The sequence below is a fragment of the Cyprinodon tularosa genome, unplaced genomic scaffold (assembly GCF_016077235.1).
Source record: "Cyprinodon tularosa strain WSP-4 unplaced genomic scaffold, ASM1607723v1 ctg3, whole genome shotgun sequence".
NCBI lineage: Eukaryota > Metazoa > Chordata > Actinopteri > Cyprinodontiformes > Cyprinodontidae > Cyprinodon > Cyprinodon tularosa.
In genome coordinates this window covers 536185-564096 of record NW_024039007.1, presented here as the reverse complement: position 1 = coordinate 564096, position 27912 = coordinate 536185, and the positions used below count along the sequence as shown (strand labels likewise).

The 27912-nt window shown below is 36.5% G+C and overlaps 1 long non-coding RNA gene across 1 annotated transcript; it reads left to right on the top strand.

Moving 5' to 3' along the window:
• The first annotated feature begins 9425 nt into the window (after nucleotides 1-9425).
• Nucleotides 9426-23515, top strand: LOC119787520. The gene is made up of 3 exons (XR_005281327.1): nucleotides 9426-9687; nucleotides 17027-17128; nucleotides 21813-23515. It is a non-coding gene; the product is annotated as an uncharacterized LOC119787520 (long non-coding RNA).
• The last annotated feature ends 4397 nt before the right edge of the window (nucleotides 23516-27912 follow it).

Below are 27912 nucleotides of genomic sequence, written 5' to 3'. Positions count from 1 at the left end.
GCGTGTCAGAGAAAAACTGTGGTAATTACTGCCATGCACATGGGATTTGTGCTGCTCTAAATGAGGCTTTTCATGCAGAGCACAGCAGGCGTCTGTGGTGTACCTGCGTGTGTCCATACGTCGAGACCTCGGCTGTAAACCAAGGCTGCCGTGCAAGCTGAGATTACAAATCAAAGTCCTGCGGGAAACATATATGTCAACAAATTCATCAATATCAGCAGCAGAGGTTTGCCATGGCAAAAAAATTAACAACTGTGCTTTTGTCTCAGCTTAAAAATCAGCAAAGTTCAGGCACATTCAGATTGTGGTTTTAATGGTGTTTCAAATCAATGCATCTCTGATATTTCTGAAAGGGAGCCCGCATCTGGGAACGTCAGTCTAGATGATTTCATAATAAGGCTGGTGAGGAATGTACAATATTCACGCAAGCCCATAAAAGTTTTACAAGAGTAAAAATGTGGCTGCAAGAAAGTTTTAGAATGAGTAGATGAATTTCCTTTAGTGAAGCAAACTGAGCAAACACTTATAATTACTCTCAATTCCAAACCACAGAAGTTGTTTTGAGAGAAGCTGTACACATCTCTAATTCTTATCACATAATAACAGAGATGTGTAGCGGAGAACAACAGTGTTTTGTAAAAGTATTGATACCTCATGTTTTATCAGGATTGTGTTACATATAATAAAATGAAATCATAAAGAAAAATTCAACTTTCTTTTAGAAAAATAATTTAAAAAATCTTCACTGCATTTATGCTCTACTCTTCAGTCATAATAATTGTAGCAAAACATCTAATTTAATCACAGCATAACTGAAACCTTCGTGTAAAAGCTGTAGAACATTGGTAACTCTTGAGGAGCTGCAGCTCAGGTGGAATAAGAGAATGTTTTAAATTGACTTTTATCTTTTTCTTTCTCTGCAGATCTGGTCTTTAAAAATAGATAGATAGATAGATAGATAGATAGATAGATAGATAGATAGATAGATAGATAGATAGATAGATAGATAGATAGATAGATAGATAGATAGATAGATAGATAGATAGATAGATAGATAGATAGATAGATAGATAGATAGATAGATAGATAGATAGATAGATAGATAGATAGATAGATAGATAGATAGATAGATAGATAGATAGATAGATAGATCGATCGATCTTCAGTCTGCCTTATCACCTGCAAAGAGATGTAAAAAGAACAGCACAGCCAACGCATATAGAATAAGATAGATGAACATAATTAAATGTGCAGCACATCTTTTTCTTTGCCTGCCTTTATTATGCCACTGTAAAGCTTTTTCTTTGTGTATTTTTTATGTCATATGTATTGCTCTTGTATAGGACTTTGATTTGGAAAAACGCCTTAACACACCAACCCACTTGTGAAACATTATGGTAGTAGCATCATGTTGGAAGATGGCGGTGGATAAATGCAGGTCAATATATATTTTAGTTCTTTAGATCTGCAAATCTGGTAAAGACATTCTGCTCAAATCTTTCAGCTGTGAATTCAGGAGAAGGGGGTTCTTCTTGGTATTGACAATGGGGCACTAAGTAACTAACATAACAGCTTTAGGGTTCTTGGTTTTTTTTTTATAAAAAAAACTAATTTTGTTTCTTCTTCTTAAAAATTTAATCCATTGGGTTGGACTATAACCTATAGGATTTATCTAACATTCATTAAGAACCGTAACTGATGTGACTAAATACGAAAACATTGAAATAATATGAGATCATCTGTCAGGTATAATAAATACACTAGAGAAACCAAAGTGCTGAAACTAATAAGATCATTAGCTAATGACTACTCTGCCATATTTCTTCAAGAGATAATTTCCACCTAATTTCATTAAATTTAAAATGCATCTGCAGTTTTCTTGCAATTCACAACAGGTTTCAAAGAAGTATGAAATAATCGCAGTTTGTAGTGATATTGGGTGTGTGTGCCTTCTTATATTAAAGTCTGAGACTGTTTCCTGGAGTGTAAAACAAACTTGTAAATCTCAAATGACCTATAAAACTTGCAGTTCTGTTCCTGGAAGCTTGCGTGTCAAGAGAAAATATGATTAGTTAAATACAGCAAGCATGTCATTACAGCTATTTTCAATTAGGCTCAAAGATGAACATTAATAAAACAAAATAAAAAAAAACTTGCTGGCAAAAATATGACAATCCAAAGCAACTTGAAACTACAGGTTTTTATATTCTCCTGTTCAGTCTTATCATTGGGTCATGGCAGTACCCTAGCTGCGACCTCCTCCTTCTCTCCCAGTTTCAAAATGATTTATGTCTGTGTAACCCCGGTCATGAAATTAATGTGGACCCGGGGCCTTTGTAGCGTCTGGTTTCCCCCACAGGCTGCAGTAAAATCAGTTCGAGGGCCAGGAGGGGGGCAGTGCTTGCGTGACTGCAGAGTGGGGGAGCGAGCGGCTGTAAGCTTGAGCCGAGGGGCACCTGTGAGCTTCCTCCCTCACCTTCATGCATGTTATGATATGGCCCCAACATTTAAAGCTCTCAGGCTGATAGTTTCAAGGGCCCATGTTTAAGTGTCCACATTTAAATTGGGCGGCTGCTGCATTTAGGAGAATCTGTGTTGGTTTTGCCAGTAGAACTAAATTACACTCATGAATTTGAGAGTTAAGAGGAAATTTAACAGTGCCTTCAGGTTATGGACATAATCTGAGGAAACTGTCAAATCACACACCAATTTGTTGTTTTTAAAGGCTGCAAAGCGTTTGACTGTGATGAACTGTCTCGCGTGAGACCTAGAATTTGGTTTTGACCTCTTCTGTTTCACTTCATCAACATCTTTCATCAATTTGGGAGACATTTAGGAGGCTGAAAGTGGAAGGGGTCATGAAAGGGGAGTTGAGACGAAGCATTGGGGAGCTCGGGGTGAAACCTTTAAAATATTCAGACAGAGAATTTGACCTCCAGGTTTTAACCTTTCCCTTCCTGCAGTTTCCTGTCTGTTCTTCGCACGTCATGTGTAACAGTAGGAAGAATCCAACTCTCTTCACTGTCCCGAAACAGGGTTCTACTAGTCCTCCTACCACTGCCTCAGCTGCTCCTCATCTGCACCATAAATCACTCACCACCTTGTTAGATGCAAGCCCTGATACATGATGAGGAGGGAATCCAGAGGGACTCTCACACAGTCAGAGCTGCCCATCACATGTCATGATTAACTGTAAAAAAGTACCTTTGTAAAATGGTACTCACAAGTTATTTATGTACTTAAAAGACTATGCATTTTGTAAGATTGCGTTTTGTAGGAAGCATAAGAAACCTAAAAAGTTATGCTATGTAGAACAGATATTACTATATCTTTCTACACCTACTAACATTTTAGCTATGAATCAAACACCTCTCCATCTTCCATTTAGCTCTTTGGATGACTTCTCCTTGTTCTGACCTGTTTAATACATTTTATTTTACATTCTTAGGCTGACCTTGATGAGGAAATCCGGACATCCTGGAGCACAGACGTTTTTTGGTTGGATTAGCCACTAAACTCTAAATTTCCTTAACTTTCTCCTTAAAGTGAATGTAACTGAAAGATGAACCAGTCTAAGAAAAACACATGTTGCTTCAAGACTAAAAGGCCCATTTATAGGGAAAATCTTTGTACATTTAATTAACACAGTGTACACAGATACTGTATAGTTATGTAACTCTTTTGGCTAATCAAATTGTGGCTAACTTAGCTGCTTTATAACATCGTTTTTTCATTCTTTAAAAAATGTGACTTAAGGTCAATTAAAAAATATATCAGAAAGAACATTTCTCCAAATATTATTCTGTATTGCATTGAAAAAAAAAAATTAATAAATAAATAAATAAATAAAAAAAAAAAAAAAAAAAAAAAAAAAAATATATATATATATATATATATATATATATATATATATATATATATATATATATATATATATATATATATATATATATATATATATATATTTATTTATATATATTATTTTCTTTTTTTTATGAACTAGTACAATGTAGATGATTGGCAAGTAGTGGGATAGTGGGACTATTCTTGGGTGATATTACAAATCATGATGGCTGGGTGATTGGGGTAGGACCTTTAAGAGAGATAACCAAGATGTAGCTCCAGATAGAGTAACACCTTTCCAGTCAACCTGTTAAAATGCCCATAATAAGTATAACAAATCAGGTCTACATAAGCTAATTACCATAGATCATATTCTGTTATTGATACAGGAGAAGCTCCTATACAAATACGAGATTACACAGCAGATTCTAGTGTTCCTTATGTTCAGTGAGACACATGGTCTTACTTACAAGCTCGAGCTGTTACATACATACATACATACATACATAAGGACAAAATATGTTAATGAAAGTTAGAGCTATTTAGTGTGCCTCATGTCAAGAATAGCATTGACTCAGTTTCTAGCCTGCAAAGAGTTTTTTTTTTTTAAGTTTGCACACCCCTTGAATTTTTCAGAGATTATTATGGTAAATCCAGTATATTTAATGGCAGTTTGTATATATACATATATATAAAGAGAGAGCCATAAATTCTTATTCAGCGCCACTGACTTAATACTTTGTATCTTTTGCAGCAACGTTGAAGACTTTAGGAATATAACTTTTTTATGCTTTGTTACATCTACAGAAATTATTTGCCAATCTGCAAACTCAGCCAAACAAGGTGGAGAATTATAGATGTGAACTACAATTTGCCATGGATTCTCCTGGCAGGTGGTGTCAGGGGTTTTTTCATCACTTGATGAATAGTCATTCTCTCAGGACTTTCCTTGTTTTTGCCCTTTGCCGTTTTCCCTTCAATGTTTCACAATGAGGCTGGTATGTAAAAGGGTATAGTGTTGCTTTCCCTTAACTTTAAAACAGGCAAAAAAACTTCAGTATTTAGTATTACACTGAAATATACTGATTCTCACCACACTTTCAAATTTTATCTAAACTTAAAGGGTAGAATTTTTTACTACATATTTTTTGGTGTTTTTTTGTGAAATCTCAACATGAAAACCTGCAAAAAGGTTTAAATTTGCATTTAACAAAGCTCAGAGCAGCTTGGCTTTCAGCTTTATTCCTACACAACTATCTGTTAATAAAAGCTCATCTCAACAAAATAAGTTATGTAAGTAGATGTCCTGTCATTTAAAACCTTTATTGGACATTACGGTCATCTTTTCTTTTCTAGACACAAAAAGCAGCTCTTATGACTGAATGGCTTTGAGATGATTTATTGTTTCAGCACTTAAAGAGCTGCCCATTGATGGTGCAAGAATAATGTTGACAAGTCAGATATTTTTACTGGTGAAAGTAGCTGGACCGTAAAGTGGCACTGAGATGAGTTACTGAAACATCTCATCCCTTTTGGGGGTGCAAATCATTAAGGAACTGATCCTACTGGTTAGCTCCATGCCTTGTTGGACGCTAATGGTAAGCTTTCTTTGTAAAGGCATGTGACGAGAAAATCAATGACAGGAGGCAGAGGAGGGTGTTTGGTTAATTGTTATGCACTGTTTGAAAGAAACCCAAACTATAGCTTTTCAACAGCCTCCTATGATGTAATTTATGATTTTTAAAGGATTTAAAATGAGCCTTACTAAATAAGGAGTTCTCACAAAGTGCTTCAAATTTTTTCAAAAAATCCCCTATAATTTATGCATACCAGTATCTGTTCTATTATAATTTTCTCTTTCATTTTTTTTTTTAAATCAACAGTTGTCATGCATATATTTCTCCCTTATGAAAGATTTAAGCAGACCTCCTTACTAGCAGTTGGATTCCACACTTTGGGAGATGAAAGCTAAGAACAAAAAGCTGTCTGGATTCACTCACACTGGGCCCTCTGTGCTTGCATTTACATCGACTCAGTTGTTAGAGCATTCAAAGATCACACATATTGAAGCTGAGGTATTTCCCTCGCACAAATAACACAGACTTTCCCACAACGATAAGGAGTCTGTTGCTCGTCAAAGCGAAGACGCAAAATGAGATAAAATCATAACACTTATTTCATTATTTAAAGGGATTGAAATGCAATATTTAAAAAGCAATTAGAGGCACTAGGAAGACAAACATTTCTTGGGATGGCAATGGAACTGTGCAATGATACAATCTCTAAAATAAAATTTGCATTAATTTGGATAGATTTTAATCTAATGTAATTCTAAGTGATTAGAAAAAAAAAACATTTGCACTCATTTCTCCTTCCAAAAAAATACAAAAAAAGTGATTTGAAAGTCATAGCTTTAACATTTTTTTGTCAAAATTATACATTTGTTAAAAGAAATGGCGCAGAATAAAAGTATAATGAATCTAAATTTGTATACTAAAGTGAGTTATATAATAAATTGAAAACACGGACTCCGAACAGCTACAATTTCTGCTATTTATAATGCAGAAACAATGAAAGCAGGCAGCAGAAGGGTGTACAGCAGATAATCAGTAAGTTTTAGTGAAGAAAAATTTTCAGGTGACGTTTTAATATCTTAGTGACATTTATTTGTGGTTTTTTCTGAACTTCTTGATTATTGATTTTTTGGAGTTTTTTCTTTAGAGGTTTATTCCTACCGCTTTTGTTTAGCTTCTCATTCAGCATTTAAGTACAGTTTCTGTTTTTTGTCTCCTTTCCTCTGTTCTCCGCTTCAGCACAATTCTATGCAGTTAAATTAGATAAAAAGATGTAAGAATATTTTAACCCCACGGATAAAATTTCTTAACTTTAAGAAGTTCTACTAGCTTTCTAATTATCTTTACTATTAGCTGCTAAACTACACAAACACAAAAAATGCTATGCTAATAATACTAATCATAATTCAAATGAAATCAACATATTAAGCTTGGTTTCTGGGAGAAAAAATGTATATTTAATTTTTCAGAATAAGCAGAGAATTGTTTATTGATGATAAAAGATTTTCTGTGTCAGTGCAGTGTGTCCATAGTATATTTAATAAACAATGTAAGCGCACAGAGTGGGTATTTTATTTTAACTATTATTTTGCTCAAATATAGTAGATTTCTGCCAATGTTTTTTTTTCTACAGGGAGCCCGTAATCATTCAACAGTGCATGTCTCTACTCATCCAAGGGTGAGAGTTTATTTTCTAAACAAATGAACTAAGATCACACAAGGAGATAAATACAGAAATCATCCAGTCCAAATCAGCTCTTGTTTGCATTTGTGTGTTTGCATTTAAGTTAGTGGCAGTTTAATGTGAGGGACCACCAGAACAGTTTGTTTCCAAGAAGGGTTGTGTTTTCTATTTTCCCATCTTCTACAGGGCTTTTTAATGTTTCTTGTTTGTCACTGAAGGCAATCTCAGAACTTAAGGATGTGGCGATTCAAAATAATTGCATTGTCACAGTATGTGGTCCAGCTTGTTCGCAAAAAGCCTTGGACAAACCACAGGATTTCAGCTTGATGAGCATTAATTTAGAAAAAAAAATCTTTTTAACATAGTGCTTTAAAATCTGTCCATTAAATCAACTACATTTCAGATGTATTTTATTACTTGAAACAATCCGTTCTCTTCCATTATTGAATAACTCACTTCTCCATACTCAGAATCAAGGTTAGTGGTGTACTGTATTATTCATAGCTACCTCAGTTGAAACTAATGTTTATGCTTACAAAAACTAAAGTATGACTTCCAGCTTCCAGAGCCAAACTGCTTCAAATGATTCAATGTTAGCAAAGGTAGCGACTGAAGTCGAATAACAGGATAATCTGGACCATACTTTTGATTTTATGTATATAGGGTTGTGGTATTCTGCTTTCTTAACACTCAGCCAGATTCATCTTGCTGCCAGTCACTGAGATCATAAGCTTCTCTGTGTACAATGAAGATTTAGACTGGTGCCTGTGTTAAACGTGGTGAGTATGAATTATGACTAAAGAAGATTTCAATTTGACTGCAGTGTTTAAAATGTATTCTCTGTTTATCCAATAAATTGTCTACCTGCAACATGTGTGTCGTTGTTTTAATGGCTATGCTTTATTAGCACAAACAAGGCGTAAATAAGTCTGGTAAGGCACAATACTCTCTGATCTAAAGTAGCCATGACAAATCCCAACGCAAGAGCCGGGCCCATGATGAAACCTTCTGCAACCACTCAAAACTGCAGCTGCAAAAAGCAACGTTTTTAATTATGCCCTCAACATTTCGTATAAATTTCAACAACTAGCTGCTGTAAATACTTTTCTTTTTTTAGAAGGTGTTTTTGCCACACAGCCGAGTTATCTGATAAGTTCTAAATTGTCTTGCTGGCTCTGTTAGTCTCGCCTTAGAAATCATGCTCCATGTTGGTTTACTTTTAAAACATTTTACAATATTTTATTGTTTTTCTTTTAAATCTTCACTATTATGTTATTCTTATACATTTTTCTAAGGTCCATATTCATATGACCATTTTTCTATAATCTTTTTGCTGCTGTAAACACCATAATTTTCCCATAGTGGGACAATAAAGGTATTTTCTATTCTATTCTATTCTATTCTATTCTATTCTATTCTAATAATTCCTTTCCAGGCTGAAATGCTGTGTACACATCGTAAGTCAGCTTTGCGGTCCAGGCAAATGCTTTTTACACTCAACTGGTATGATAGATTACTGTGGCAGTGCTATCCATCTCGTAACACCATATATATTGTCACACTGCACATTCCTACCTGGTAACAATAGGCCATAATGTTTATCTCTGAGAAGCATCTGCCTCCTGAGGGTCTCTGAAGTCTTTTTGTTTCTTTTTTAACATGTCACACAATAAAACCTGTTGGTTTAGTCTGCATGTCTGTGTCATGTCTTTCAAGGCCAAGGGCTAAATGGGTGCTGTGTAGGGGAGTCAGCCAGGAGGGGGTGCTTGACAGCACCCCTTTCTAGGGACTTCATCATCCTACTGGGGGAACTTCAGTGCCTAAGCAGGAAATGACAGTGGTACCTGGTGGGGAACACAAGACATATTCTATCACTGGTGTTCCAGCACAAGGATATTCATCAATGCACAACACAATAGGCTAGAGGGTAATAATAATGTTAGTTGTCTTACCTTCTAGCCTTCGCCTGCATGTCTTATACATCTTAGGTGCAGAGAAGGATAGAGCTGTCCACCTGGTTGTGAATTGGATCTGCTAGCAGAGGAGGAAGACTCAGCAAGCCTAGGCAAGTAGTGATAAGTTTCTTGGGAAAATCTGGCTGAGCCCTTAGTTAGAGACAACTTTTTAGGCTCCTTCTCCAGTAGAGCCGGATGGAAGGGATACTGTCAAGCTGAAGAACGATTCCTATCAAGGCTGGTCAGTATGTGGGACCAGCCCACAACAGCTAACAGGTAATGTTGGGCCAGCCAATGCCCAGACAGTAGAGAAGGGAAAATCTATTTAAGGAGTTTGGCGTGACCACGCAGAAGTCCAATCATTTCAGTCTTAGAAAAATTCTGTTGAATCACCTTGCTCCTTCTGAGGGAGGAAATAGGGCTTAACCATAACTTTTTACAGTGGAGCGTTGCTCAACTTGTCTGAGTATATTGTTGGACAATGGAAGGCATACTTAGAGGGTGTCCTCAACCCTGTCATCTCACTTTCCATGGTGGAAGCAGAGAATGGATACCCAGCATCTCGACCAGAGAAAGTAGCCTGCCCTCTTCAGGTTAAGGGAGCAACCCTGCCTCAAGTAAAGGACTTCAGGTATCTTGTGGCCACTTTTATGATTGGCCTGGCACCTATTTTTTTTAACTTTCTTTTAAGTCTGTTTTTACTTTTTACAGTAGCTAAATTGTAACTAGTGCTCTGTTAAGCTGTGACAGTACCTTGGAGGAAGGCATAGTGCTGGGTGTTGCCTACAACAACTCAATTACAGAAAATACAGTTGGCCCTGTATTTCAGTGTTTAGTCCATTTTCTCTCCTAGAAACAGTTGGCAAAGTCTTTACTACACCTAACTCTATGTGCTTTTTAAATACTTTTTACCTGAAAACTGGCTCTGCAAACTGTTTCCCTGACAAAGCCACCTATGGAGCAACTTTACCACCATGACTGGGTTAGTGCTTTTGAGGGTCTGCCTGCTTGTCTTCTCAAAGTCTAAGTCCTTTGCAGCAGAAGGCTGTTCAGACTAAGCAAGGTTCAGCTGGAGGTTTCTATTACTCTACTGCATGCATGCTTAGTATGAGAGACTGCTGCAAAGTTAACAGCACTATGAGAGTGAATGTCCACTATCAAAAGTGAATTTGCAAAAGTCAATGAGTTGATGCAATCAGCTGGGTTTCCTTAGATAAAAAAACAACATGTCTGTATGAAATTAGTGACTCTGTGAAGTACCTTGAGATTAAATGTGCTGTTAATGGAAAATATGTGAATAATCTGAACTGAAAACATAATTAATACTCAATATCAAGTTAATGATTTTTCTATTTGCAAATTTTACAAGAAGCACCTTATTTGCTTTCAACCGATGTTGGCTTCAAAACACTTTTCATTTGCTCTAAAATGTTACGTTTTCATCAACTATGAGCCAAAAAAAAAATCATAAATACTTCATTTTTATATAGAAGTAATAAAACTGGAGTCTCTAATTCATGTTTCAAAATCACTTTCATGTACTGAATTGAGTTAATAGAATAAATTAACTTGCCAATTATATTCCAATGTTTTCAAACTGACTGTATAATATACAACATTTTGAGTGAACTAGACCACCTAGTAAAATCAGAGCACAAAACCCTATCTGCAGTAATAGAGGCCTTTTGGATGCCCTCATTTTGGGAGAACTTTTTTTCTCAATTTTCTTCCCTTTACCTTTTGTATACCCGGTCAGAGCACAATTGGACAATTTGGCATGAGGTAAGATGTGTGGTAAGATCAGTGTTTGTGTGGATGTTTGTTGAATTACAGGTGCTGGTCATAAAATTAGAATATCATGAAAAAGTAGATTGATTTCAGTAATTCCATTTAAAAAGTGAAACTTGTATATTATATTCATACATTACATACAAACTCATATATTTCAGATGTTTATTTTGTTTAATTTTGATGATTACAAATGACAACAAATGAAAATCTCAAATTCATCATATCAGAAAATTAGAATATTACTGAAGACCAATAAAAACAAAGGATTTATAGAAATGTTGGCCAACTGAAAAGTATGAACATGAAAAGTATGAGCATGTACAGCACTCAGTATTTAGTTGGGCCTCCTTTGGCCTGTATTACTGCAGCAATGCGGCGTGGCATGGAGTCGATCAGTCTGTGGCACTGCTCAGGTGTTATGATAGCCCAGGTTGCTCTAATAGTGGCTTTTAGCTCTTCTGAATTGTTGGGTCTGGTGTATTGCATCTTCTTCTTCACAATACCCCATAGATTTTCTATGGGGTTAAGGTCAGGAGAGTTTGCTGGCCAATTAAGAACAGGGATACCATGGTCCTTCAACCAGGTACTGGTAGCTTTGGCACTGTGTGCAGGTGCCAAGTCCTGTTGGAAAATGAAATCTGCATCTCCAAAAAGTTGGTCAGCTGCAGGAAGCATGAAGTGCTCTAAAACTTCCTGGTATGTGGCTGCGTTGACCCTGGACCTCAGAAAACACAATGGACCAACACCAGCAGATGACATGGCACCCCAAACCATCACTGACTGTGGAAACTTTACACTGGACTTCAAGCAACGTGGATGAAGTGCCTCTCTTCTTTTCCTCCAGACTCTGGGACCTTGATTTCCAAAGGAAATGCAAAATTTACTTTCATCAGAGAACATGACTTTGGACCACTCACCAGCAGTCCAGTCCTGTTTCTCTTTAGCCCAGGCAAGACGCTTCTGACGCTGTCTGTGGTTCAAGAGTGGCTTGACACAAGGAATGCGACAGCAGAAACCCATGTCTTTCATACGTCTGTGTGTGGTGGTTCTTGAAGCACTCACTCCAGCTGCAGTCCACTCTTTGTGAATCTCCCCCACATTTTTGAATGGGTTTTGTTTCACAATCCTCTCCAGGGTGCGGTTATCTCTCTTGCTTGTACACTTTTTTCGACCACATCTTTTCCTTCCCTTCGCCTCTCTATTAATGTGCTTGGACACTGAGCTCTGTGAACAGCCAGCCTCTTTAGCGATGACCTTTTGTGTCTTGCCCTCCTTGTGCAAGGTGTCGATGGTCGTCTTTTGGACAACTGTCAAGTCAGCAGTCTTCCCCATGATTGTGTAGCCTATAGAACTAGACTGAAAGACCATTTAAAGGCTTTTGCAGGTGGTTTGAGTTAATTAGCTGATTAGAGTGTGGCACCAGGGGCCATCAATTTTGAACCTTTTCACAATATTCTAATTTTCTGATATGATGAATTTGAGATTTTCATTTGTTGTCATTTGTAATCATCAAAATTAAACAAAATAAACATCTGAAATATATGAGTTTGTATGTAATGTATGAATATAATATACAAGTTTCACTTTTTAAATGGAATTACTGAAATCAATCTACTTTTTCATGATATTCTAATTTTATGACCAGCACCTGTACAGTAATGGGAACAAGTGAACTCTACAAATGCAACCACAAACCTCTTGCTCCTCTTTCCTTTCTTTCTTCTCATTCTCTGGTGCTGTTGGTTGCACGGTAAACTCTGAATGACCCAGGTTTGGATCTGGATCCTCAACAGCACTTACAACTGGTTAAGTTCGACTTCACTTTGGCTAAGGGAGCTCATGAAGCTAAACATGTCAGCCCCAAATTGAAGGTGTCCCCATCTTTGCTTTCTACTCCTCCATGCACCTTTGGCATGACTCCTTCTGAAGTTCGCCTCCCCCTCTCTCACTGTGCGGTAAAATTTGCCTTTCACACGGGCAGATGGCCAATGCAAATAAACCAGCCACATGCCAGCAAACGAGGGCATGAACAGGGTCGGGGGGGCCTTGTCGAGAGGTGCCAGAAGTGACAGAGGGAGGGATATGGTCACGCAAAGAAAACAAGCTCAGCAAGAGTGAGGGCAGCCTTCTCACGCAGGGGCCCAGACATGTGTCTTGTCATGCAACAGCCATCCCATCAACCCAATTAGGGCTGACGGAGGTAATAAAGCGAGGGAGGGAGAAAAGGAAAAGAGGGTTTCCCTGTATTTCCTCCAGGAAAATGAAAATAAAAAGCAAGAATAAAGTGTTTACCTTTAAAAGGGGTACATAAAAAAAAAAAACAATTGCTCTTTGCAAGGTGATGCCAAATCGTATGCTCACACAAATTATAAACAAGATACAGGTGCATAAAACTCCACAGGTCTTTCTGAATCAATACAAAAAGGTCCAAGTGTGGAAAAAAGCAAGTTTTAAATGAAATTAATTCTGGTGAATTTTGGCAACGGGTAGCACTGCTGCCTTGCAGCAAGAAGGTTTTGGGTTCGATTCCCGGCCAAGGTTCTTTCTGCATGGAATTACATTCTTTCAGTTACATTCTTCACTAGTAATTACATGTTTTCAAATTAGGCAACAGACAAAACAAAAAAAGAAAACAAATACAGAAAAAAAATGAGCAAATAAATACTTGCAAATAAATACTTGCCTTTTTCGGCAGCAGAACTTTTTTACTTTATTAAAGTCAGAAATGTCATGCACGACTTTGCACATCACTGAATCTGTGATTGAACAATGTCAGAACATCAGTCCTCTAGCATCATAAACACCCTGTGTGTGTCACCTATTTTCAATTCTCTTGTGCAACTTACAGAAAAAATATAAAAGGAGATCTATACAGATTGGTTATGACTTTCTCTATTCACTCTATCCTCTTTACCTAATTTAATAAATATTTTTGCAGTAAAATTTAATAATGATTACCCCATTGACTGCTACAGTATATGAAACCAACTTATTCATAGTGTTTCAAGATGGTGAAACTGGAATTGAAAGATGAAAATAAATAAAAGACACTAGATAAGGATCAAATGTCAGTTTGGACATTCCTTCTGTTTGTTTGGCTTACAACTTGGTGTTTAATCTGTTCCCAAAATAACTATAGTACCCAAATGGAAATGCCTTATATAGAGAAATTCCTCTGAGAAAAGCACTGTGGTAAAGATAAAATTACTGCACATTTATTTTGCTAACATGACATTCCCTGCTGGCCAAATGTACACAGAAGTAAAAGTATAATGATAAGCTACTCAGTCAGAAGAACAGAGCTAGCTATTTGCGTGATTGACAGCATTAAAGCATCCTCATGTCTGCTTACTTTGCAAATAAAGATCTAGTATACACAAGAATGTTGGAGCTGTCAAACAGATGGATAGTTCCAGGTTATTTCCACATTTGTTTAGCCTGACAGGAGGGATGAGGCCGAACCCAGAGCAGCTGGGCCCTGTACACATGCCAGAGTGAAATAAAGTCTGGAAACTCAAAGATAAATTGTATGAAATGATGTTAACATGATTAGCTTTTAATGAGTGAACAGTTCTCTTCACTGGCTCAGATTTTATACGCTCTGTCCAAAATTAATATTAGATCTCAGTCCTTATTTGTCTTCTTGAGTTTACCAAAATGCTAAAAAAAAAGAAAAAATAAAAGTCTGCATGGAGTCTTCAAGGTTATTTTGATGATGTCAGCCCAACCCTGCAAACTCATTTTCCAAATAATGCAAAAGAGGCTTGAAACAGGCAGAGTTAAAAAAACAAAAAACAAAAAAAAAAAACGGTTAATTGGTTTGAAAATGAAAGTACTGTGTTAAGAAGTCAGGAGCTAATATGCAGCAAACTAAGAAATGATGCCAACTCCACAACACTAACAAGCAAAAAAACAACTCAAATAAGACAATGATCCACAAGAACTATGACAGGAAATAGTGAAGAGTAATATAAAAAAAAATTTAATACCATCAAATAAAAAGATTCAGAAAGATGAGACCACAGCATATTTGCCCAGGTAAATTATGTTTTAAAAGGTACAAGCAACTTGTTTAAGGAAGATATATAGAAAGAAATACATTTTCTTTCTTTCCTTTTAATTTCCCTCATCATGTCCTTTGGATTTAAACTCCACCAATATGACCAGATTGCTAGATCTGATCAGATGATCCTCTTAAAGTTGTTTACTGTGTTACCTCTTATGCTTTCTGCAATATTAAAGGGAATACTTTTAGTTTCCATCTATAAATCTACAAGGATCAGATTTGTAGAACAACTGTGTTTTCATGTTTGATTCTTGCCACTGAGCTGTGGATCTCCGTAGCTTCTGGTTTAAACTAATGTTTGTATAGAAATATTGTAATTGGCTCAATAAGAAAATGTACTGAACACCATAAAAACGTCAGACCACAGACCAGTTATGAAATATTGTCTAATAATTGGATGAGTGCAGATGGCAATGAAGGGAGCTGGACTTTACTCAGTGGTTGGGCTTAGAAATTTGGAATATTTGCATTTTATTTTTTTTTTTTAAGGCAGGCACTTATCATGTCTATTTCAGTATTATGTAATTCCTTGGCTCATTCTTTCCCAAAGAGTTCAGATTAATTACACTGAAGTTTTGGGTTTTCATGATACAAATTTAAAGGAGAGAGAAAAAGTTTTTCAAGGTGCTGCACACAGGCAAATCCCCCATTTCAGCTGAGCTCTCTTTAGTGGCTCCTATTTATAGTTTTATGAAAAGTTGAAGAGGTTTTCTTGCATAATATTCTTCAAATGAATAATTAATTAATTAATTAGATAATAAGGGTCAATTTTGTCTGATTACAGAAGGATTTCTAGGCTTTTATACATATGAAAGAAAACTTGGTCTGACAGCATAAAGATGTAGCCTTGAACTCAACAGAAAACCTCCTTGAAAGTTGTCCATACAGAAAAAGCCGTGAATGCATCAGCTTGTGAATTCACTGCTCATGCTGAAGTTTCTGTTCGGCAGTAATTACTTCCACCTTCAGCAATCCAAGATACACAGAGCTGTGGTGTGCAAATGGGTTGAGTGGTCACAGGGCCACCCACAATCACACAATTAACTCCTCCTCAAAGCTTTACATGTTCATTCTTTTAATTCAACTGCAAATATCTTATTCAGCTCTGGTAAATCCCAATGTTCTGTTTAAATTGAGTCTATGTGACAGCATACAACAGGAGTGTAGATTTTTTTTTTTTCTTTTATGATGTTTCCTCATCACTGAGCTTTCTCCAAGTCTCACAGCTGTAAGTGAGAGCTCATTGTGTTGCAGCAGCAGGTGACTTGGCATTGTTCAACTACATGAAGGTGCCGAAGTACGAAGGTGCAAACAGAAGTATTGCTAAAAAACATAACTAGAAGAATCCAACGTAAACATGACATGTTCAGTGTGCCCAAAGTACAGTAGATTTTTTTTGTTCAATTACTATCTTTATTCTTGTAGTTAAAAGTGTCTGCCTGCTTTGAGTTTGAGATCTGAATTTTCACAAAATTTGAAATCTCAAAAGGAAATTACAAAATTTTAATCATTCAAATAATACAATGTGAAAAAACAGGTACATCAGGTACCTAAAACGGTTAATAGGTACATCTTCCACAAACTCAGAAAGAACCATCCCTTTTATCCTCTGCCAAAGGCAGTTGAGAGCAGCGCGCTGTTGCTCTGAGAGGGTTGCAAGTACTCAGTTCGACCCCCACAGCCTGCACTCTGGCTCTTTGAGAAAGACCCTTAACCCCACACTACTCCCCAGGCACCACACAATGGCAGCCCACTGCTCCCCAAGAGGATGGGTTAAATGCAGACTTAAATTTCTCCAATGCGAGATCAATAAAGTTAAACTGTTATTAAAACATTTTAGAAATGGATACAATGCAAAATATGCAGTTTATTCAAAACTTTCTTTTGCATTTAATTGTCTGCATTAAGCTCCACTATACATCTTTGTGAGGTAACTTTTTGAGGTCAAAGGTAATTTCTACAAGGAAGCTGGTTTGCTCAATTTAAGTAAAATGATAGTTTCTCTTCATGTCAGGGTGGATGGAGTTGTGGGCTCAAATGCAGAGTAGAAAGAGGCAGGGAAATTTGTTTGCATATTTTCATTAATAATTAAGATACAAAATCCTCATTCCAGAATTGATGGACAAGGAAACTCAAGAACCAAATGCTGGGAGACACGAGGGAGGAATAAACCAAAAGAATGACAAGGATCCAGCAAAGAGTGACTGAACAGGAGGTGTGTATAGGGGAGACAGACACATGAGAGGACTAATTAGTTGATAGGGAACAGGTGTAGACAAAAGTAACTAGAAGGAGCTAAAAGAAGGTGACTGAAAAAGGGGGCCACTGAGAGTAAATAAAAATAAAACTCAAATATAACACAAAATGGAAAAGAAAACCATGATCAAGAAAACATAGAATCACATAAATCAAAGTCTAACTGAGAACTTAAAAAGAAACTTAAACAGAAGTCCACAAAGGGCACAATCATGACACTACATTTACTCAGACTTAATTTTTCCGGAATTAAACCTACTGTGCTTATGTTTAGCACAGCACTTAATACTCACTATTTTCTCTAGGTATACTGCAGTTATCCATAATGCTGGTTACAGAGAAGATACAAATCCATAACTGTCATATGTAAATATCTTAAATTAAATTCATTTTCACATATCATTAATAAAGAAAAAAGGTGCAAACAGCAAACCCCAAGACAACTGTTTTTGCTAATTAAAAACCTGAGCAAAGTTATAGATTCAGCAATGTGATGAAGATAAAAAAAAAAATCATAAATTGTGATGCTGTTCAGTGCAAAGTTATTTCATACCTCTGGCAGATTTAGGTTTAAAATGTATGGAAGCCCGTTTCCGCCACTCTGTAAAAAAAAAAAAAAAAAAAACTATCTCATTATAATGAGATAGCATCTCAATATAATGAGATACTATCTCATTATAATGAGATAGTAACTCAATATAATGAGATAGTATCTCATTATATTGAGATACTATCTTGAGTATTTTTCTTCAATAGCTCCCAGGTCATGTGACCTATTGACGCAAAATCACTTGGAAATTGTTCTACTAGTCTCTGTAGATGGGGCACACTCATTTGATTTTCATTTTAACTCTTTTTTTTATTTTTTACCAATTTTTTAAGTTAAAATTGAGTATTTTTGGTCAATAGCTCCCAGGTCATGTGACCTATTGATGCAAAATCAGTGTGAAATTGTTCTACTAGTCTCTGTAGATGGGGCACACTCATTTGTTTTTCATTTTAACTCTTTTTTTATTTTTTAGCAATTTTTTAAGTTAAAATTGAGTATTTTTGGTCAATAGCTCCCAGATCATGTGACCTATTGACGCAAAATCACTTGGAAATTGTTCTACTAGTCTCTGTAGATGGGGCACACTCATTTGATTTTCATTTTAACTCTTTTTTTTATTTTTTACCAATTTTTTTAGTTAAAATTTAGTATTTTTGGTCAATAGCTCCCAGGTCATGTGACCTATTGACCCAAAATCAGTGTGAAATTGTTCTACTAGTCTCTGTAGATGGGGCACACTCATTTGTTTTTCATTTTAACTCTTTTTTTATTTTTTTTTTACCAACTTTTTAAGTTAAAATTGAGTATTTTTGGTCAATAGCTCCCAGGTCATGTGACCTATTGACCCAAAATCAGTGTGAAATTGTTCTACTAGTCTCTGTAGATGGGGCACACTCATTTGTTTTTCATTTTAACTCTTTTTTATTTTTTTTTTACCAACTTTTTAAGTTAAAATTGAGTATTTTTGGTCAATAGCTCCCAGGTCATGTGACCTATTGACCCAAAATCAGTGTGAAATAATTCTACTAGTCTCTGTAGATGGGGCACACTCATTTGTTTTGCATTTTAACTCTTTTTTATTTTTTACCACATATGGACACCCTTATGCTTGAACATGGTGTTCGTTATGGACAATCCATGACAAGCACAGAAGTCCAACAACAGAACACCACTCGAGTTCAGATCGGGGCGACCATTCCTCCCAACCATGCCCCTCCAGGTCTCACTGTCATTGCTCACGTGAGCGTTGAAGTCTCCCAGCAGAACAAGGGAGTCCCCAGGAGAGGCACCCTCCAGTTCTCCCTCTAAGGACTCCAAGAAGGGTGGGTAATCTGAACTGTTGTTCGGCCCGTTAGCACAGACAACAGTCAGAACCCGTCCCCCCACCCTTAGGCGGAGCCCTCTCGTTCACCGGGATGAACCCCAACGTACAGGCGCCGAGATGGGGGGCAACAAGTATGCCCACTCCTGCCCAGCGCCTCTCACTGTGGGCAACTCCAGAGTGGAAGTATGTCCAGCCCCTCTATAGGAGACTGGTTCCAGAACCAGAACCATACGTCGAGGTGAGACAGACTATTTCTAGCCGGAACCTCTCAGCCTCACACACTAGCTCCGGTCCCTTCCCACCAGCGAGGTGACATTCCACATCCCAAGAGCCAGCTTCTGCAGCCGAAGATCGGACCACCAGGGTCCCCTCCCCCGGCCAACACACATTGCATACAACCCTTATGGCCCCTCTCACGGGTGGTGGGCCCATGTAAGGGAGGACCCAACAATTCACACTGATTTTGGGTCAATAGGTCACATGACCTGGGAGCTATTGACCAAAAATACTCAATTTTAACTTAAAAAATTGGTAAAAAATAAAAAAAAGAGTTAAAATGAAAGACAAATGAGTGTGCCCCATCTACAGAGACTAGTAGAAAAATTTTACACTGATTTTGGGTCAATAGGTCACATGACCTGGGAGCTATTGAAGAAAAATACTCAATTTTAACTTAAAAAATTGCTAAAAAATAAAAAAAGAGTTAAAATGAAAAACAAATAAGTGTGCCCCATCTACAGAGACTAGTGGAACCATTTCACACTGATTTTGGGTCAATAGGTCACATGACCTGGGAGCTATTGACGAAAAATACTCAATTTTAACTAAAAAAATTGGTAAAAAAATAAAAAAAGAGTTAAAATGCAAAACAAATGAGTGTGCCCCATCACAAGAGACTAGTAGAACAATTTCACACTGATTTTGCATCAATAGGTCACATGACCTGGGAGCTATTGACCAAAAATACTCAATTTTAACTTAAAAATTGGTAAAAAAAAAAAAAATTATTATCTCAATATAATGAGATAGTAACTCAATATAATGAGATAGTATCTCATTATAATGAGATAGTAACTCAATATAATGAGATACTATCTCATTATAATGAGTTACTATCTCATTATAATGAGATACTATCTCATTATAATGAGATACTATCTCATTATATTGAGATAGTTTTTTTTTTTTTTTTTTACAGAGTGGCAGAAACGGGCTTCCATAAAAATGAACTCTTTATACCGCCACTGTATTTTCCTCTGACTGGAGTAACATTAAACGACTGGCCCAGCCACAGTTATATCCAAATCTGATCATTAAAAACTCGTGGAGGGAGGAAAAGAATAAGGTAAAGGCAAAATGTAAAGCTTTTCACAAAAAATACAGTTTTAAAAATATTTGTTGGAAGCGAACAAAGGCTAGAAAATACAAAAGTGTTTGATAGATTAATGGGAATTAAAGAAATAACTATTGAGAAGAGTATAAACACATTTTAACATGAAATATTTTAATTAGGATTACTTTAAAAAAAATGTATTTTATTAAAACTGATACTCCTCCTTTATTCTATCACAATTTTAGAGATGCTTTTTTTCTTGTTAAAACTCCTGGGCTAGAAAATAAAAAAATATTAACCTTTATTCAAAAAATGTGAAAATAAAACAAGAAATAAACTATTTGTTTGTTTTAATCACTAATTAAAAAAAAAAAAAGCCTATCATTTAATTATGATTAACACACTTTTTACCTGAAGGTCTGTGCCTGCATAAATCTACATTACTGTAACTCCTAACTGTAGTCTTATTCCTCATAAAATTATAATCCCTCTATTCTAAACTAATTGAGTAAAGTTATTATTATGTATCTCTTTAAAAGCTGGTGACAAATTAAAAGGATCCAAAAAAAAAAAATGTGGTTCTCTTTAAAAACAAATTTATGTGAAAATGCACTTTAACTATGCTTAGAAAATGGCTACAATAAATGTATATCTATTAGCGTGAAATATGAATTAACCCTATAAATATAAAGTAATATGGACTTCTGCAAGTTTCAAATTCAACACAATAAAACAATGTGACTTTTTTTATATTTTTCACAATTGTTTTTATGGAATTTATGAATTTTGTATGTGAAATATTTATCAAGAAAATGTTAAATTTAAAAGCAGTTCATATCAGTGGGAAAATGTTTCCTTAGAAAATCAAGGCCGCATCCCTGGGTCTTTAAGATATTTTCATACCTTTGGGTAAAAGAAATTAAGCAATATCGGTTAATCTCTACACAGAGTAATGACATTTTTTATTAAAAAAAATGCTTGATCATGAAATTTTAACTAGAAAAAGGTTGAAAGGGCAAACAGTGGGTGTCATCAGCTGTTTGAGCAACTTTTGAATCTAAAAATAAGTTTGTCCTTTTGCTATTTTGTCTTTAAACTAAATACGGTAAAATGTTTTTACATCATTTTGGAAAGTTCAGTTGTAACCAGCAGCGTTACATATTTTCCACTGACTGTTATTGTTAACTTCCATCATACAATTTAATTTGTAAAGTCTTTATTTACTGAAAATATCTTATTAATAATATGTCTGGTTTTCCTTTAATCACACAAACTTAATAAAATAAAAGAGTCCAGCTCAAGAACTTTCATCATGTGCATTGATCAAGTTTATTTGTAGTTAACTAATAAACATGCTGATGCAGTTCTTATAGGGAGTTAGGATGATGTGCAACAAACCATTTCCTTAAATATGTCTTCGGTCTGTCATTGCTAAGCTTGCAGATTCTGGCTCATATGGAAGCTGTTTGGACGTGCGCGTTCCCCCTCGTCTCATTTTAATCACTCCCTGCAGCCTAACACCTCCTCCCCCTACCTCCCTGTCCCTGCTCAACAGGGAAGCCAGAGTTCAGTGACCAACCTCTGTGCACGCTAGGTCGGCATGGCACGCAAACTCATCCCCGCGCTACCCCCCCTCCTGCACACAAAGTCTAATGGATTATAAACACAATCCCTCTGCTGCTCAATTTACATTGCTCCTGTTCTGGACACCGTATTCGGTAAGGATCTTTTGAGGAGCCCGAACGAAAGGAGAAGTGGTCCCATTAGCATAGAGTGCATTAGAGGAAAAATAGAGTTCTTTATGATTTCAGACTGATGCAAACTAAACTTCCTGCTTATTACTGATTGTAATACATCTGTGGACAGCTACTACAGCTGAGATCAAATCTATGAGTTACTCTAAAATATTTACCTGATATCCTTTTTCAGGCACTCACCCCCAACCGATACCTAAAATTCCTCTTTTGATCGCTTCATAAGTCTACAGTCAATAAATGACATTCATTTGGAAGGTCCCATTATGAAGTGAAGTAGGTCCTAAAACTTTCCAGAGATGCAGCTTTCAATTATTTCTGCTCGCTTTATATCACCAGTCAGTTTTGGGCAGTTTGCAATTAATATGTAACTGTTAGTGACATTAATTTCAAAATAAAAAAAGGTAAACAGATTTTGTATTACATATAACAAAAAAGCCCATCTAACAATAATTATAGAAATATTGTTAATGATATGTATAATTCTTTAAATATGGAACATTGGAAAAAAAAAATTAAGAAAATATTAATACAAAGCCACTCTTGCATTGGCTATGTATTCCTTCATTTTCAACTTAAAGGTTTTGCTTGCATTGCTGATGAACAATGTTGGAATTTTGGTACCAAATTGACAATAAAAGTAATCCTGACTGTATGCTTTGAAGAATTGAAATGACAATTCTGGTTATCAACTTATATGTTACAACATTTCCATTTAAACATTTCCATTTAGCAAGCAGTGGGACAGGCAACCTCATTAAAGTAAAAAGGAGATCAAGGAAGTTTCCTTACTGTTTTCACTTCTTACAATGAGGGACTGCTGCCAAGTTAAGAAGATGCAGTCCATCTTAATCCCTTAACTTATATATATATTTTATTTACATAATTAAACTTGAATCCATCTGATTTGATTGGATTTTAATTTTTTAGGGTGCCCGAGACTTCATTACAAAGGATAAATGGTTAAAAAAAACAAACAAAAACTGTTAATATTACACGCTTTGCATATTTGAAATAACAGTTTAAGAAATGCCTATGGCATTTTATCAAAACAGGTCTCCATATATTCCAACAAGCAGTTTCCTTTTGTTCATACTTTTAATCTTTAAAAAATAGCAAACTCAGGCCACCACACTATTACATTCTTCCATATACAAAGTATATCCCTTGTACCCTGTTAAAAGATGTGTATCTGTGTTCGACCATGACCTTTTTATGTTGTCTGTTATGCTTTGACACTATTCACAATTTCTATTTACAATAATTAAGATTTTATTATTGGTATATGCAAAATGCTTAACGTTTACAATCAGTCAAAAGTGTTGTTATATTTTCCAACTCACTCTCAGAGGAAGACGGTCAGATCAAACAGCAAACTGATATGCCCTGATACAACACTGAACTGTAAATGTAACATGCCTAATCCCAATAAATATGCAAAAAAAAAAAAAAAAAAATATATATATATATATATATATATATATATATATATGTGTGTGTGTGTGTGTGTGGGCCGGTGTGTGTGTGTGTGTGTGTATATATATATGATTTCTTCATGTTGGATGCTGTTTTGATGCTGTTTAGACACACAATACTACCTTGCAAAAAATGAGAATCTGTGAAGAAAAAGCACAACCACAACTGAAATATGATGTCTGGGACATTTTGCTGAATTATTTTATTCTTCCTGTATTTTGTGCTCTTAGTAAAGCGGTCAAACCACATGTGCAATAAGGACATCCGTTGGTGAGCCAGTTCTGAAATTAGTTCTGACTTTGTTGGTTTTTTTTTTTTTTTTTACTGTTTACACATGAACAGCAATCAACTCAGACTGTCAATTTTTTAAGCATCTCTATTTCCCCCATCCCGTGGTCTGGCAGAAAAGAAAGCTCTCACTGAAACATCATGATCTCCAGCTAGCTATGTCCGGTGGTTACCCCCCACAGCAGTCCAAGATGCCAATTGCCTAAGGAATGTTTTTGTTGGTGTTTTCTAAATCATTTTTGGCTGTTGTGTTTCTTATATGCTTGGATCACCTTTGCTCTAAATATTCTAAAAGCTTTCAATTCTTTTTCGAAAGGTTCCTAATTTGCCAGCTGAACCCCCGACTTTCCTCTCCTCACTGCTTCCATGTACCTCCAGAAACCCCATCCATCCCCCAATTCCCCTATCTGCCTGCCTCTCTGTGCTGTGCGTGACAGTAGCTCACTGCAAAGTGGAAATGAGAATAGTAAACAATGATTAGCTCCAGAGACGGGGCAGGCTCGTCTGCCATTGGTCCTGTCTCCATACAGTGAGCTCGCCCACCCGCCAGCACATGACATCAGGGCCTCATCTCTGATCCACTCCACTGCCCCCAACCCCCTTAGCTCACTCCGAGTCAACACAGGGTCATCAAGGGGGTAATCAAAGGCAAACAAGGCAACCACATGCCAACTGCTCATACAACACCCCGACTCCCATCCCATGCGCATCCACACACACAAAATCCTGCACCTTGCCACCCAAGTACCCCCTTCCTTCACCACAAACCTGGTTCTAATTAGCATAACGGGGATTCGAGTAGCCACATGTGGATGATGAGCAGCTGGTGGCCTGTGGAGGTGGGGGGGGGGGCTGTAAGAAGCTACAAGAATACGGGAGAAAAGAACAGCGATACATTGTGTAGCCATTGCATTTAAAAATTTTACTATGTGCCTGGTTAAGCAAGAAATTATTGTAGGGCCTTTAGTACCATGCCACACCACATTGCTCAAGACAAACAGCTCTAAGGCAGAGCTTTGAATAGACTCGACATCAAGGGGCTGATTTAGAGCTATTGTTAAAAAAAACAAAAGCACAAAACATGCAATTTAGTTCTGCCATTATTGTTACAAACTTTACATTTTTGTTTATTTTCACAAAGATAAAAGTCCAGAAAATGGATCCACAGTCTGCATATGTAGCCTTTTAATTTTACAGTCGACTCGATCCACTTTGCTTTTAATCAAATGAGTCCTTGCCTGAAGGATCCGCTGTGCTACGGATTGACCCAGTTGGTGCGGCAAGAGGAATAAAACAAAGAACAGCATTGTATTTCAGAGAAGCAGCGACTACAAGTGTATCCTGGACGGTAAACAAACGTACCACAGCACACCTGGTGGAACAGCTCTGACTGACTAGGGTTGTTTCAATCAGCTGGAATGCCACAGCACAGCCGCATAGCTTCCACAATCAGTTGAACAGAGGAGTTATGCTACTGGAGTACATAGGGACCACAATTCACCACCCTTCTTCCTTCTATTTCTAATATCACATTTAAAAAAAGGAACTTTGCTGATCTCACACTGGAGAAATTTAAGTCTGCGTTTAACCCATCCCCTTTGGGAGCAGTGGACTGCCATTCTGTGGTGCCCGGGGAGCAGCGTGGGGTTGAGGTTTTTGCCCAGGAACCCAGAGTGGAGGCTGTGGGGATTGAACCGGGTACTTGCAACTTTCTCAGAGCACAAGTGCACTGCTCTCGCCACTAGGCCAACCCTCTTTGCATTATTTATTATTTTAACTTCTAACTTTATATTCATTCTGTCACAGTCTTGGTTCTGTTATGGTTTTTTTTTTGAGTATTCGTTTTAACTTTGCTCCAGCTTTTCTAGTTTTATTGGTTTAATTCTTATTTTGTTGTGTTTTGTGGTTATATTTCAGTTCTCAGGTTTTAATTTGTTGCTCTCAGTTGCCCTCTTGTGTTGGTCTCCTTTTTCCCTAGCTCCTTAGACTGCCCACACCTGCTCCTAATCTGCTCGTTAGTCCTCTCTTTGTTCAGTTAGCCATAAATACTTTAATTGTGCATTTCCTCGGTGCTGGTTCCTCGTCTAACTTCGTTCAACTCCGTCTTACTGTGTCTTACCTCGTCATGACTGTTTTCCCCTGACGTCTCCATGGTTTGTGGTTTGTTTTACCTATTTCTTGTTGGCTTTTTGGATTTTTTTGTATTCCTCCCTTAGTCATCTGTTTACCTTTCATTAAATCAACAAAAACCCACCTCTGCCTCCGTGCCTTTGCGTTTGGGTTCATCAAACCACAAACAAATCCTGACACATTCTGCTTTTTCCCTTATTATTAGCTTCCTCTGACCTGGTACCCTCTTTAGCTGAGACAGTTTAGTTCTGTGTCTCTCCTAGACATAGCTCTTATGTTATGTTATGTTGCAGATATATGAAATATATCTGCAACATAACATAACATAACAGCTATATATGCAATATATATATTTCTTTCATATATATGCATATATTTCTTTAATATATATGCAATATATATGAAAGAAAATTCAGAGCTAAATTTGCTTCGGTTCAAAAAAATGGGGCACACAGTCAAAGTCCATTTGCAACATAGATTATTTTGAAAGAGCTAAAAAAGGGAGGTACGCATATAATAATCCTTTTGTCCAAGTCTAAGTCTCTGTCTTTTGAAAGGCAATGTAATCCATGATGCATGAAAAGTAAACTACAGTGTGGTTGTTTTTTTGTTTTGTGTACCAGCAGTATATCCCTGTCCTCCTTCCTTGTCTTGCCTTTTAGACCAAACACTTTCCCATATCTTTGTTAACAAGATTTCTAACTTTCCACTCTAGCAATGTCTTACATCCCTATGGGTATTTATGTACTTGCTTAAAAAAGTATATATATTTGGTAAGAATGCAAAACCATTTTTTCATTCACTGCAGAAGAAAGCTTGTACTAATAAATACTAATGGAAATCTGAAACATGCACTTTTTGATTTGTTAGTAAAGACAAAAAGCTTCAATTGAAGCATGATTTCGCCACATCAAGCTTTTGCGCTCACTGTGGAAATGGTGGGGGGGTTTATTTTGAGCAGTGATGTAATGCTGAGACTCCTGCAGAACCGCAGTTTATTTGTTGGCAAAAACAAGACCTAAACATCAATAATTGATGGTTTGTCTGCTCTGAAGTATTTGTTACATTAACGTTAGGTCAAAAAGGAATATTGGTATTGAGTTGAAGAAGAAGAAAGGAAAGACACAAATTACACATATAAAGTTAATTTAATTTGGAAACTGCCAGAATGAGTTCATCATCCATCTATTATTAATACATACTAATTTACAGTGTTATATGGTTAAAAGAAAAATACAAATCTACATAGTTTTTATTATTGTAATTGACTGGCAGAAATTATTCTTAAATCACCTGATTGTTTTCTCAGCAATATGGAAGGACTGAAAAAAAAAAAAAAACATGTTTACATTTTATTAACAAAAAAGATAAACTCTAATTAATACTGCTGTCCATTTTGATGGAGGGATCTTCTTCGCCATTACAGAAATCAACCCCATCTTAAAATTGCTGGGAAGCTTTTTGCAGTGTTGTTGTGTTTAGGTGGTGCTTTAATGGGCATGTTTTGTGTGAATTCAGTTCCCTCTGGTAGTCATAAATGTCGATTATACATGTCGATTATAAATAAAATCAAGGAATTGCAGCAGCTAAAAAAAGAATTATTTCAGCTTTAATACTTATAATAAACTTAAATCATATTTAAGGTAAAATCAGTTTAAAAGCTTTCAAAGTTATTCTATAAAGTTTCCTAATAGATAATATTATATCTATTACAAATCTAGGAGAATTACATCTAAGTTAAAAGTTTTCTTCTCTGCCAGTCCTGCAGTGCCTTTGATAAACTCGCCCGACAGCTCCTCAGTCTGCCAGTTCTCCCCCTCTGCAGCGCTGACTGCGGTCCGTCATGCTGCTTGCTCCTGGCTTCCCCCGACAATCTGTGCTGCGCGCG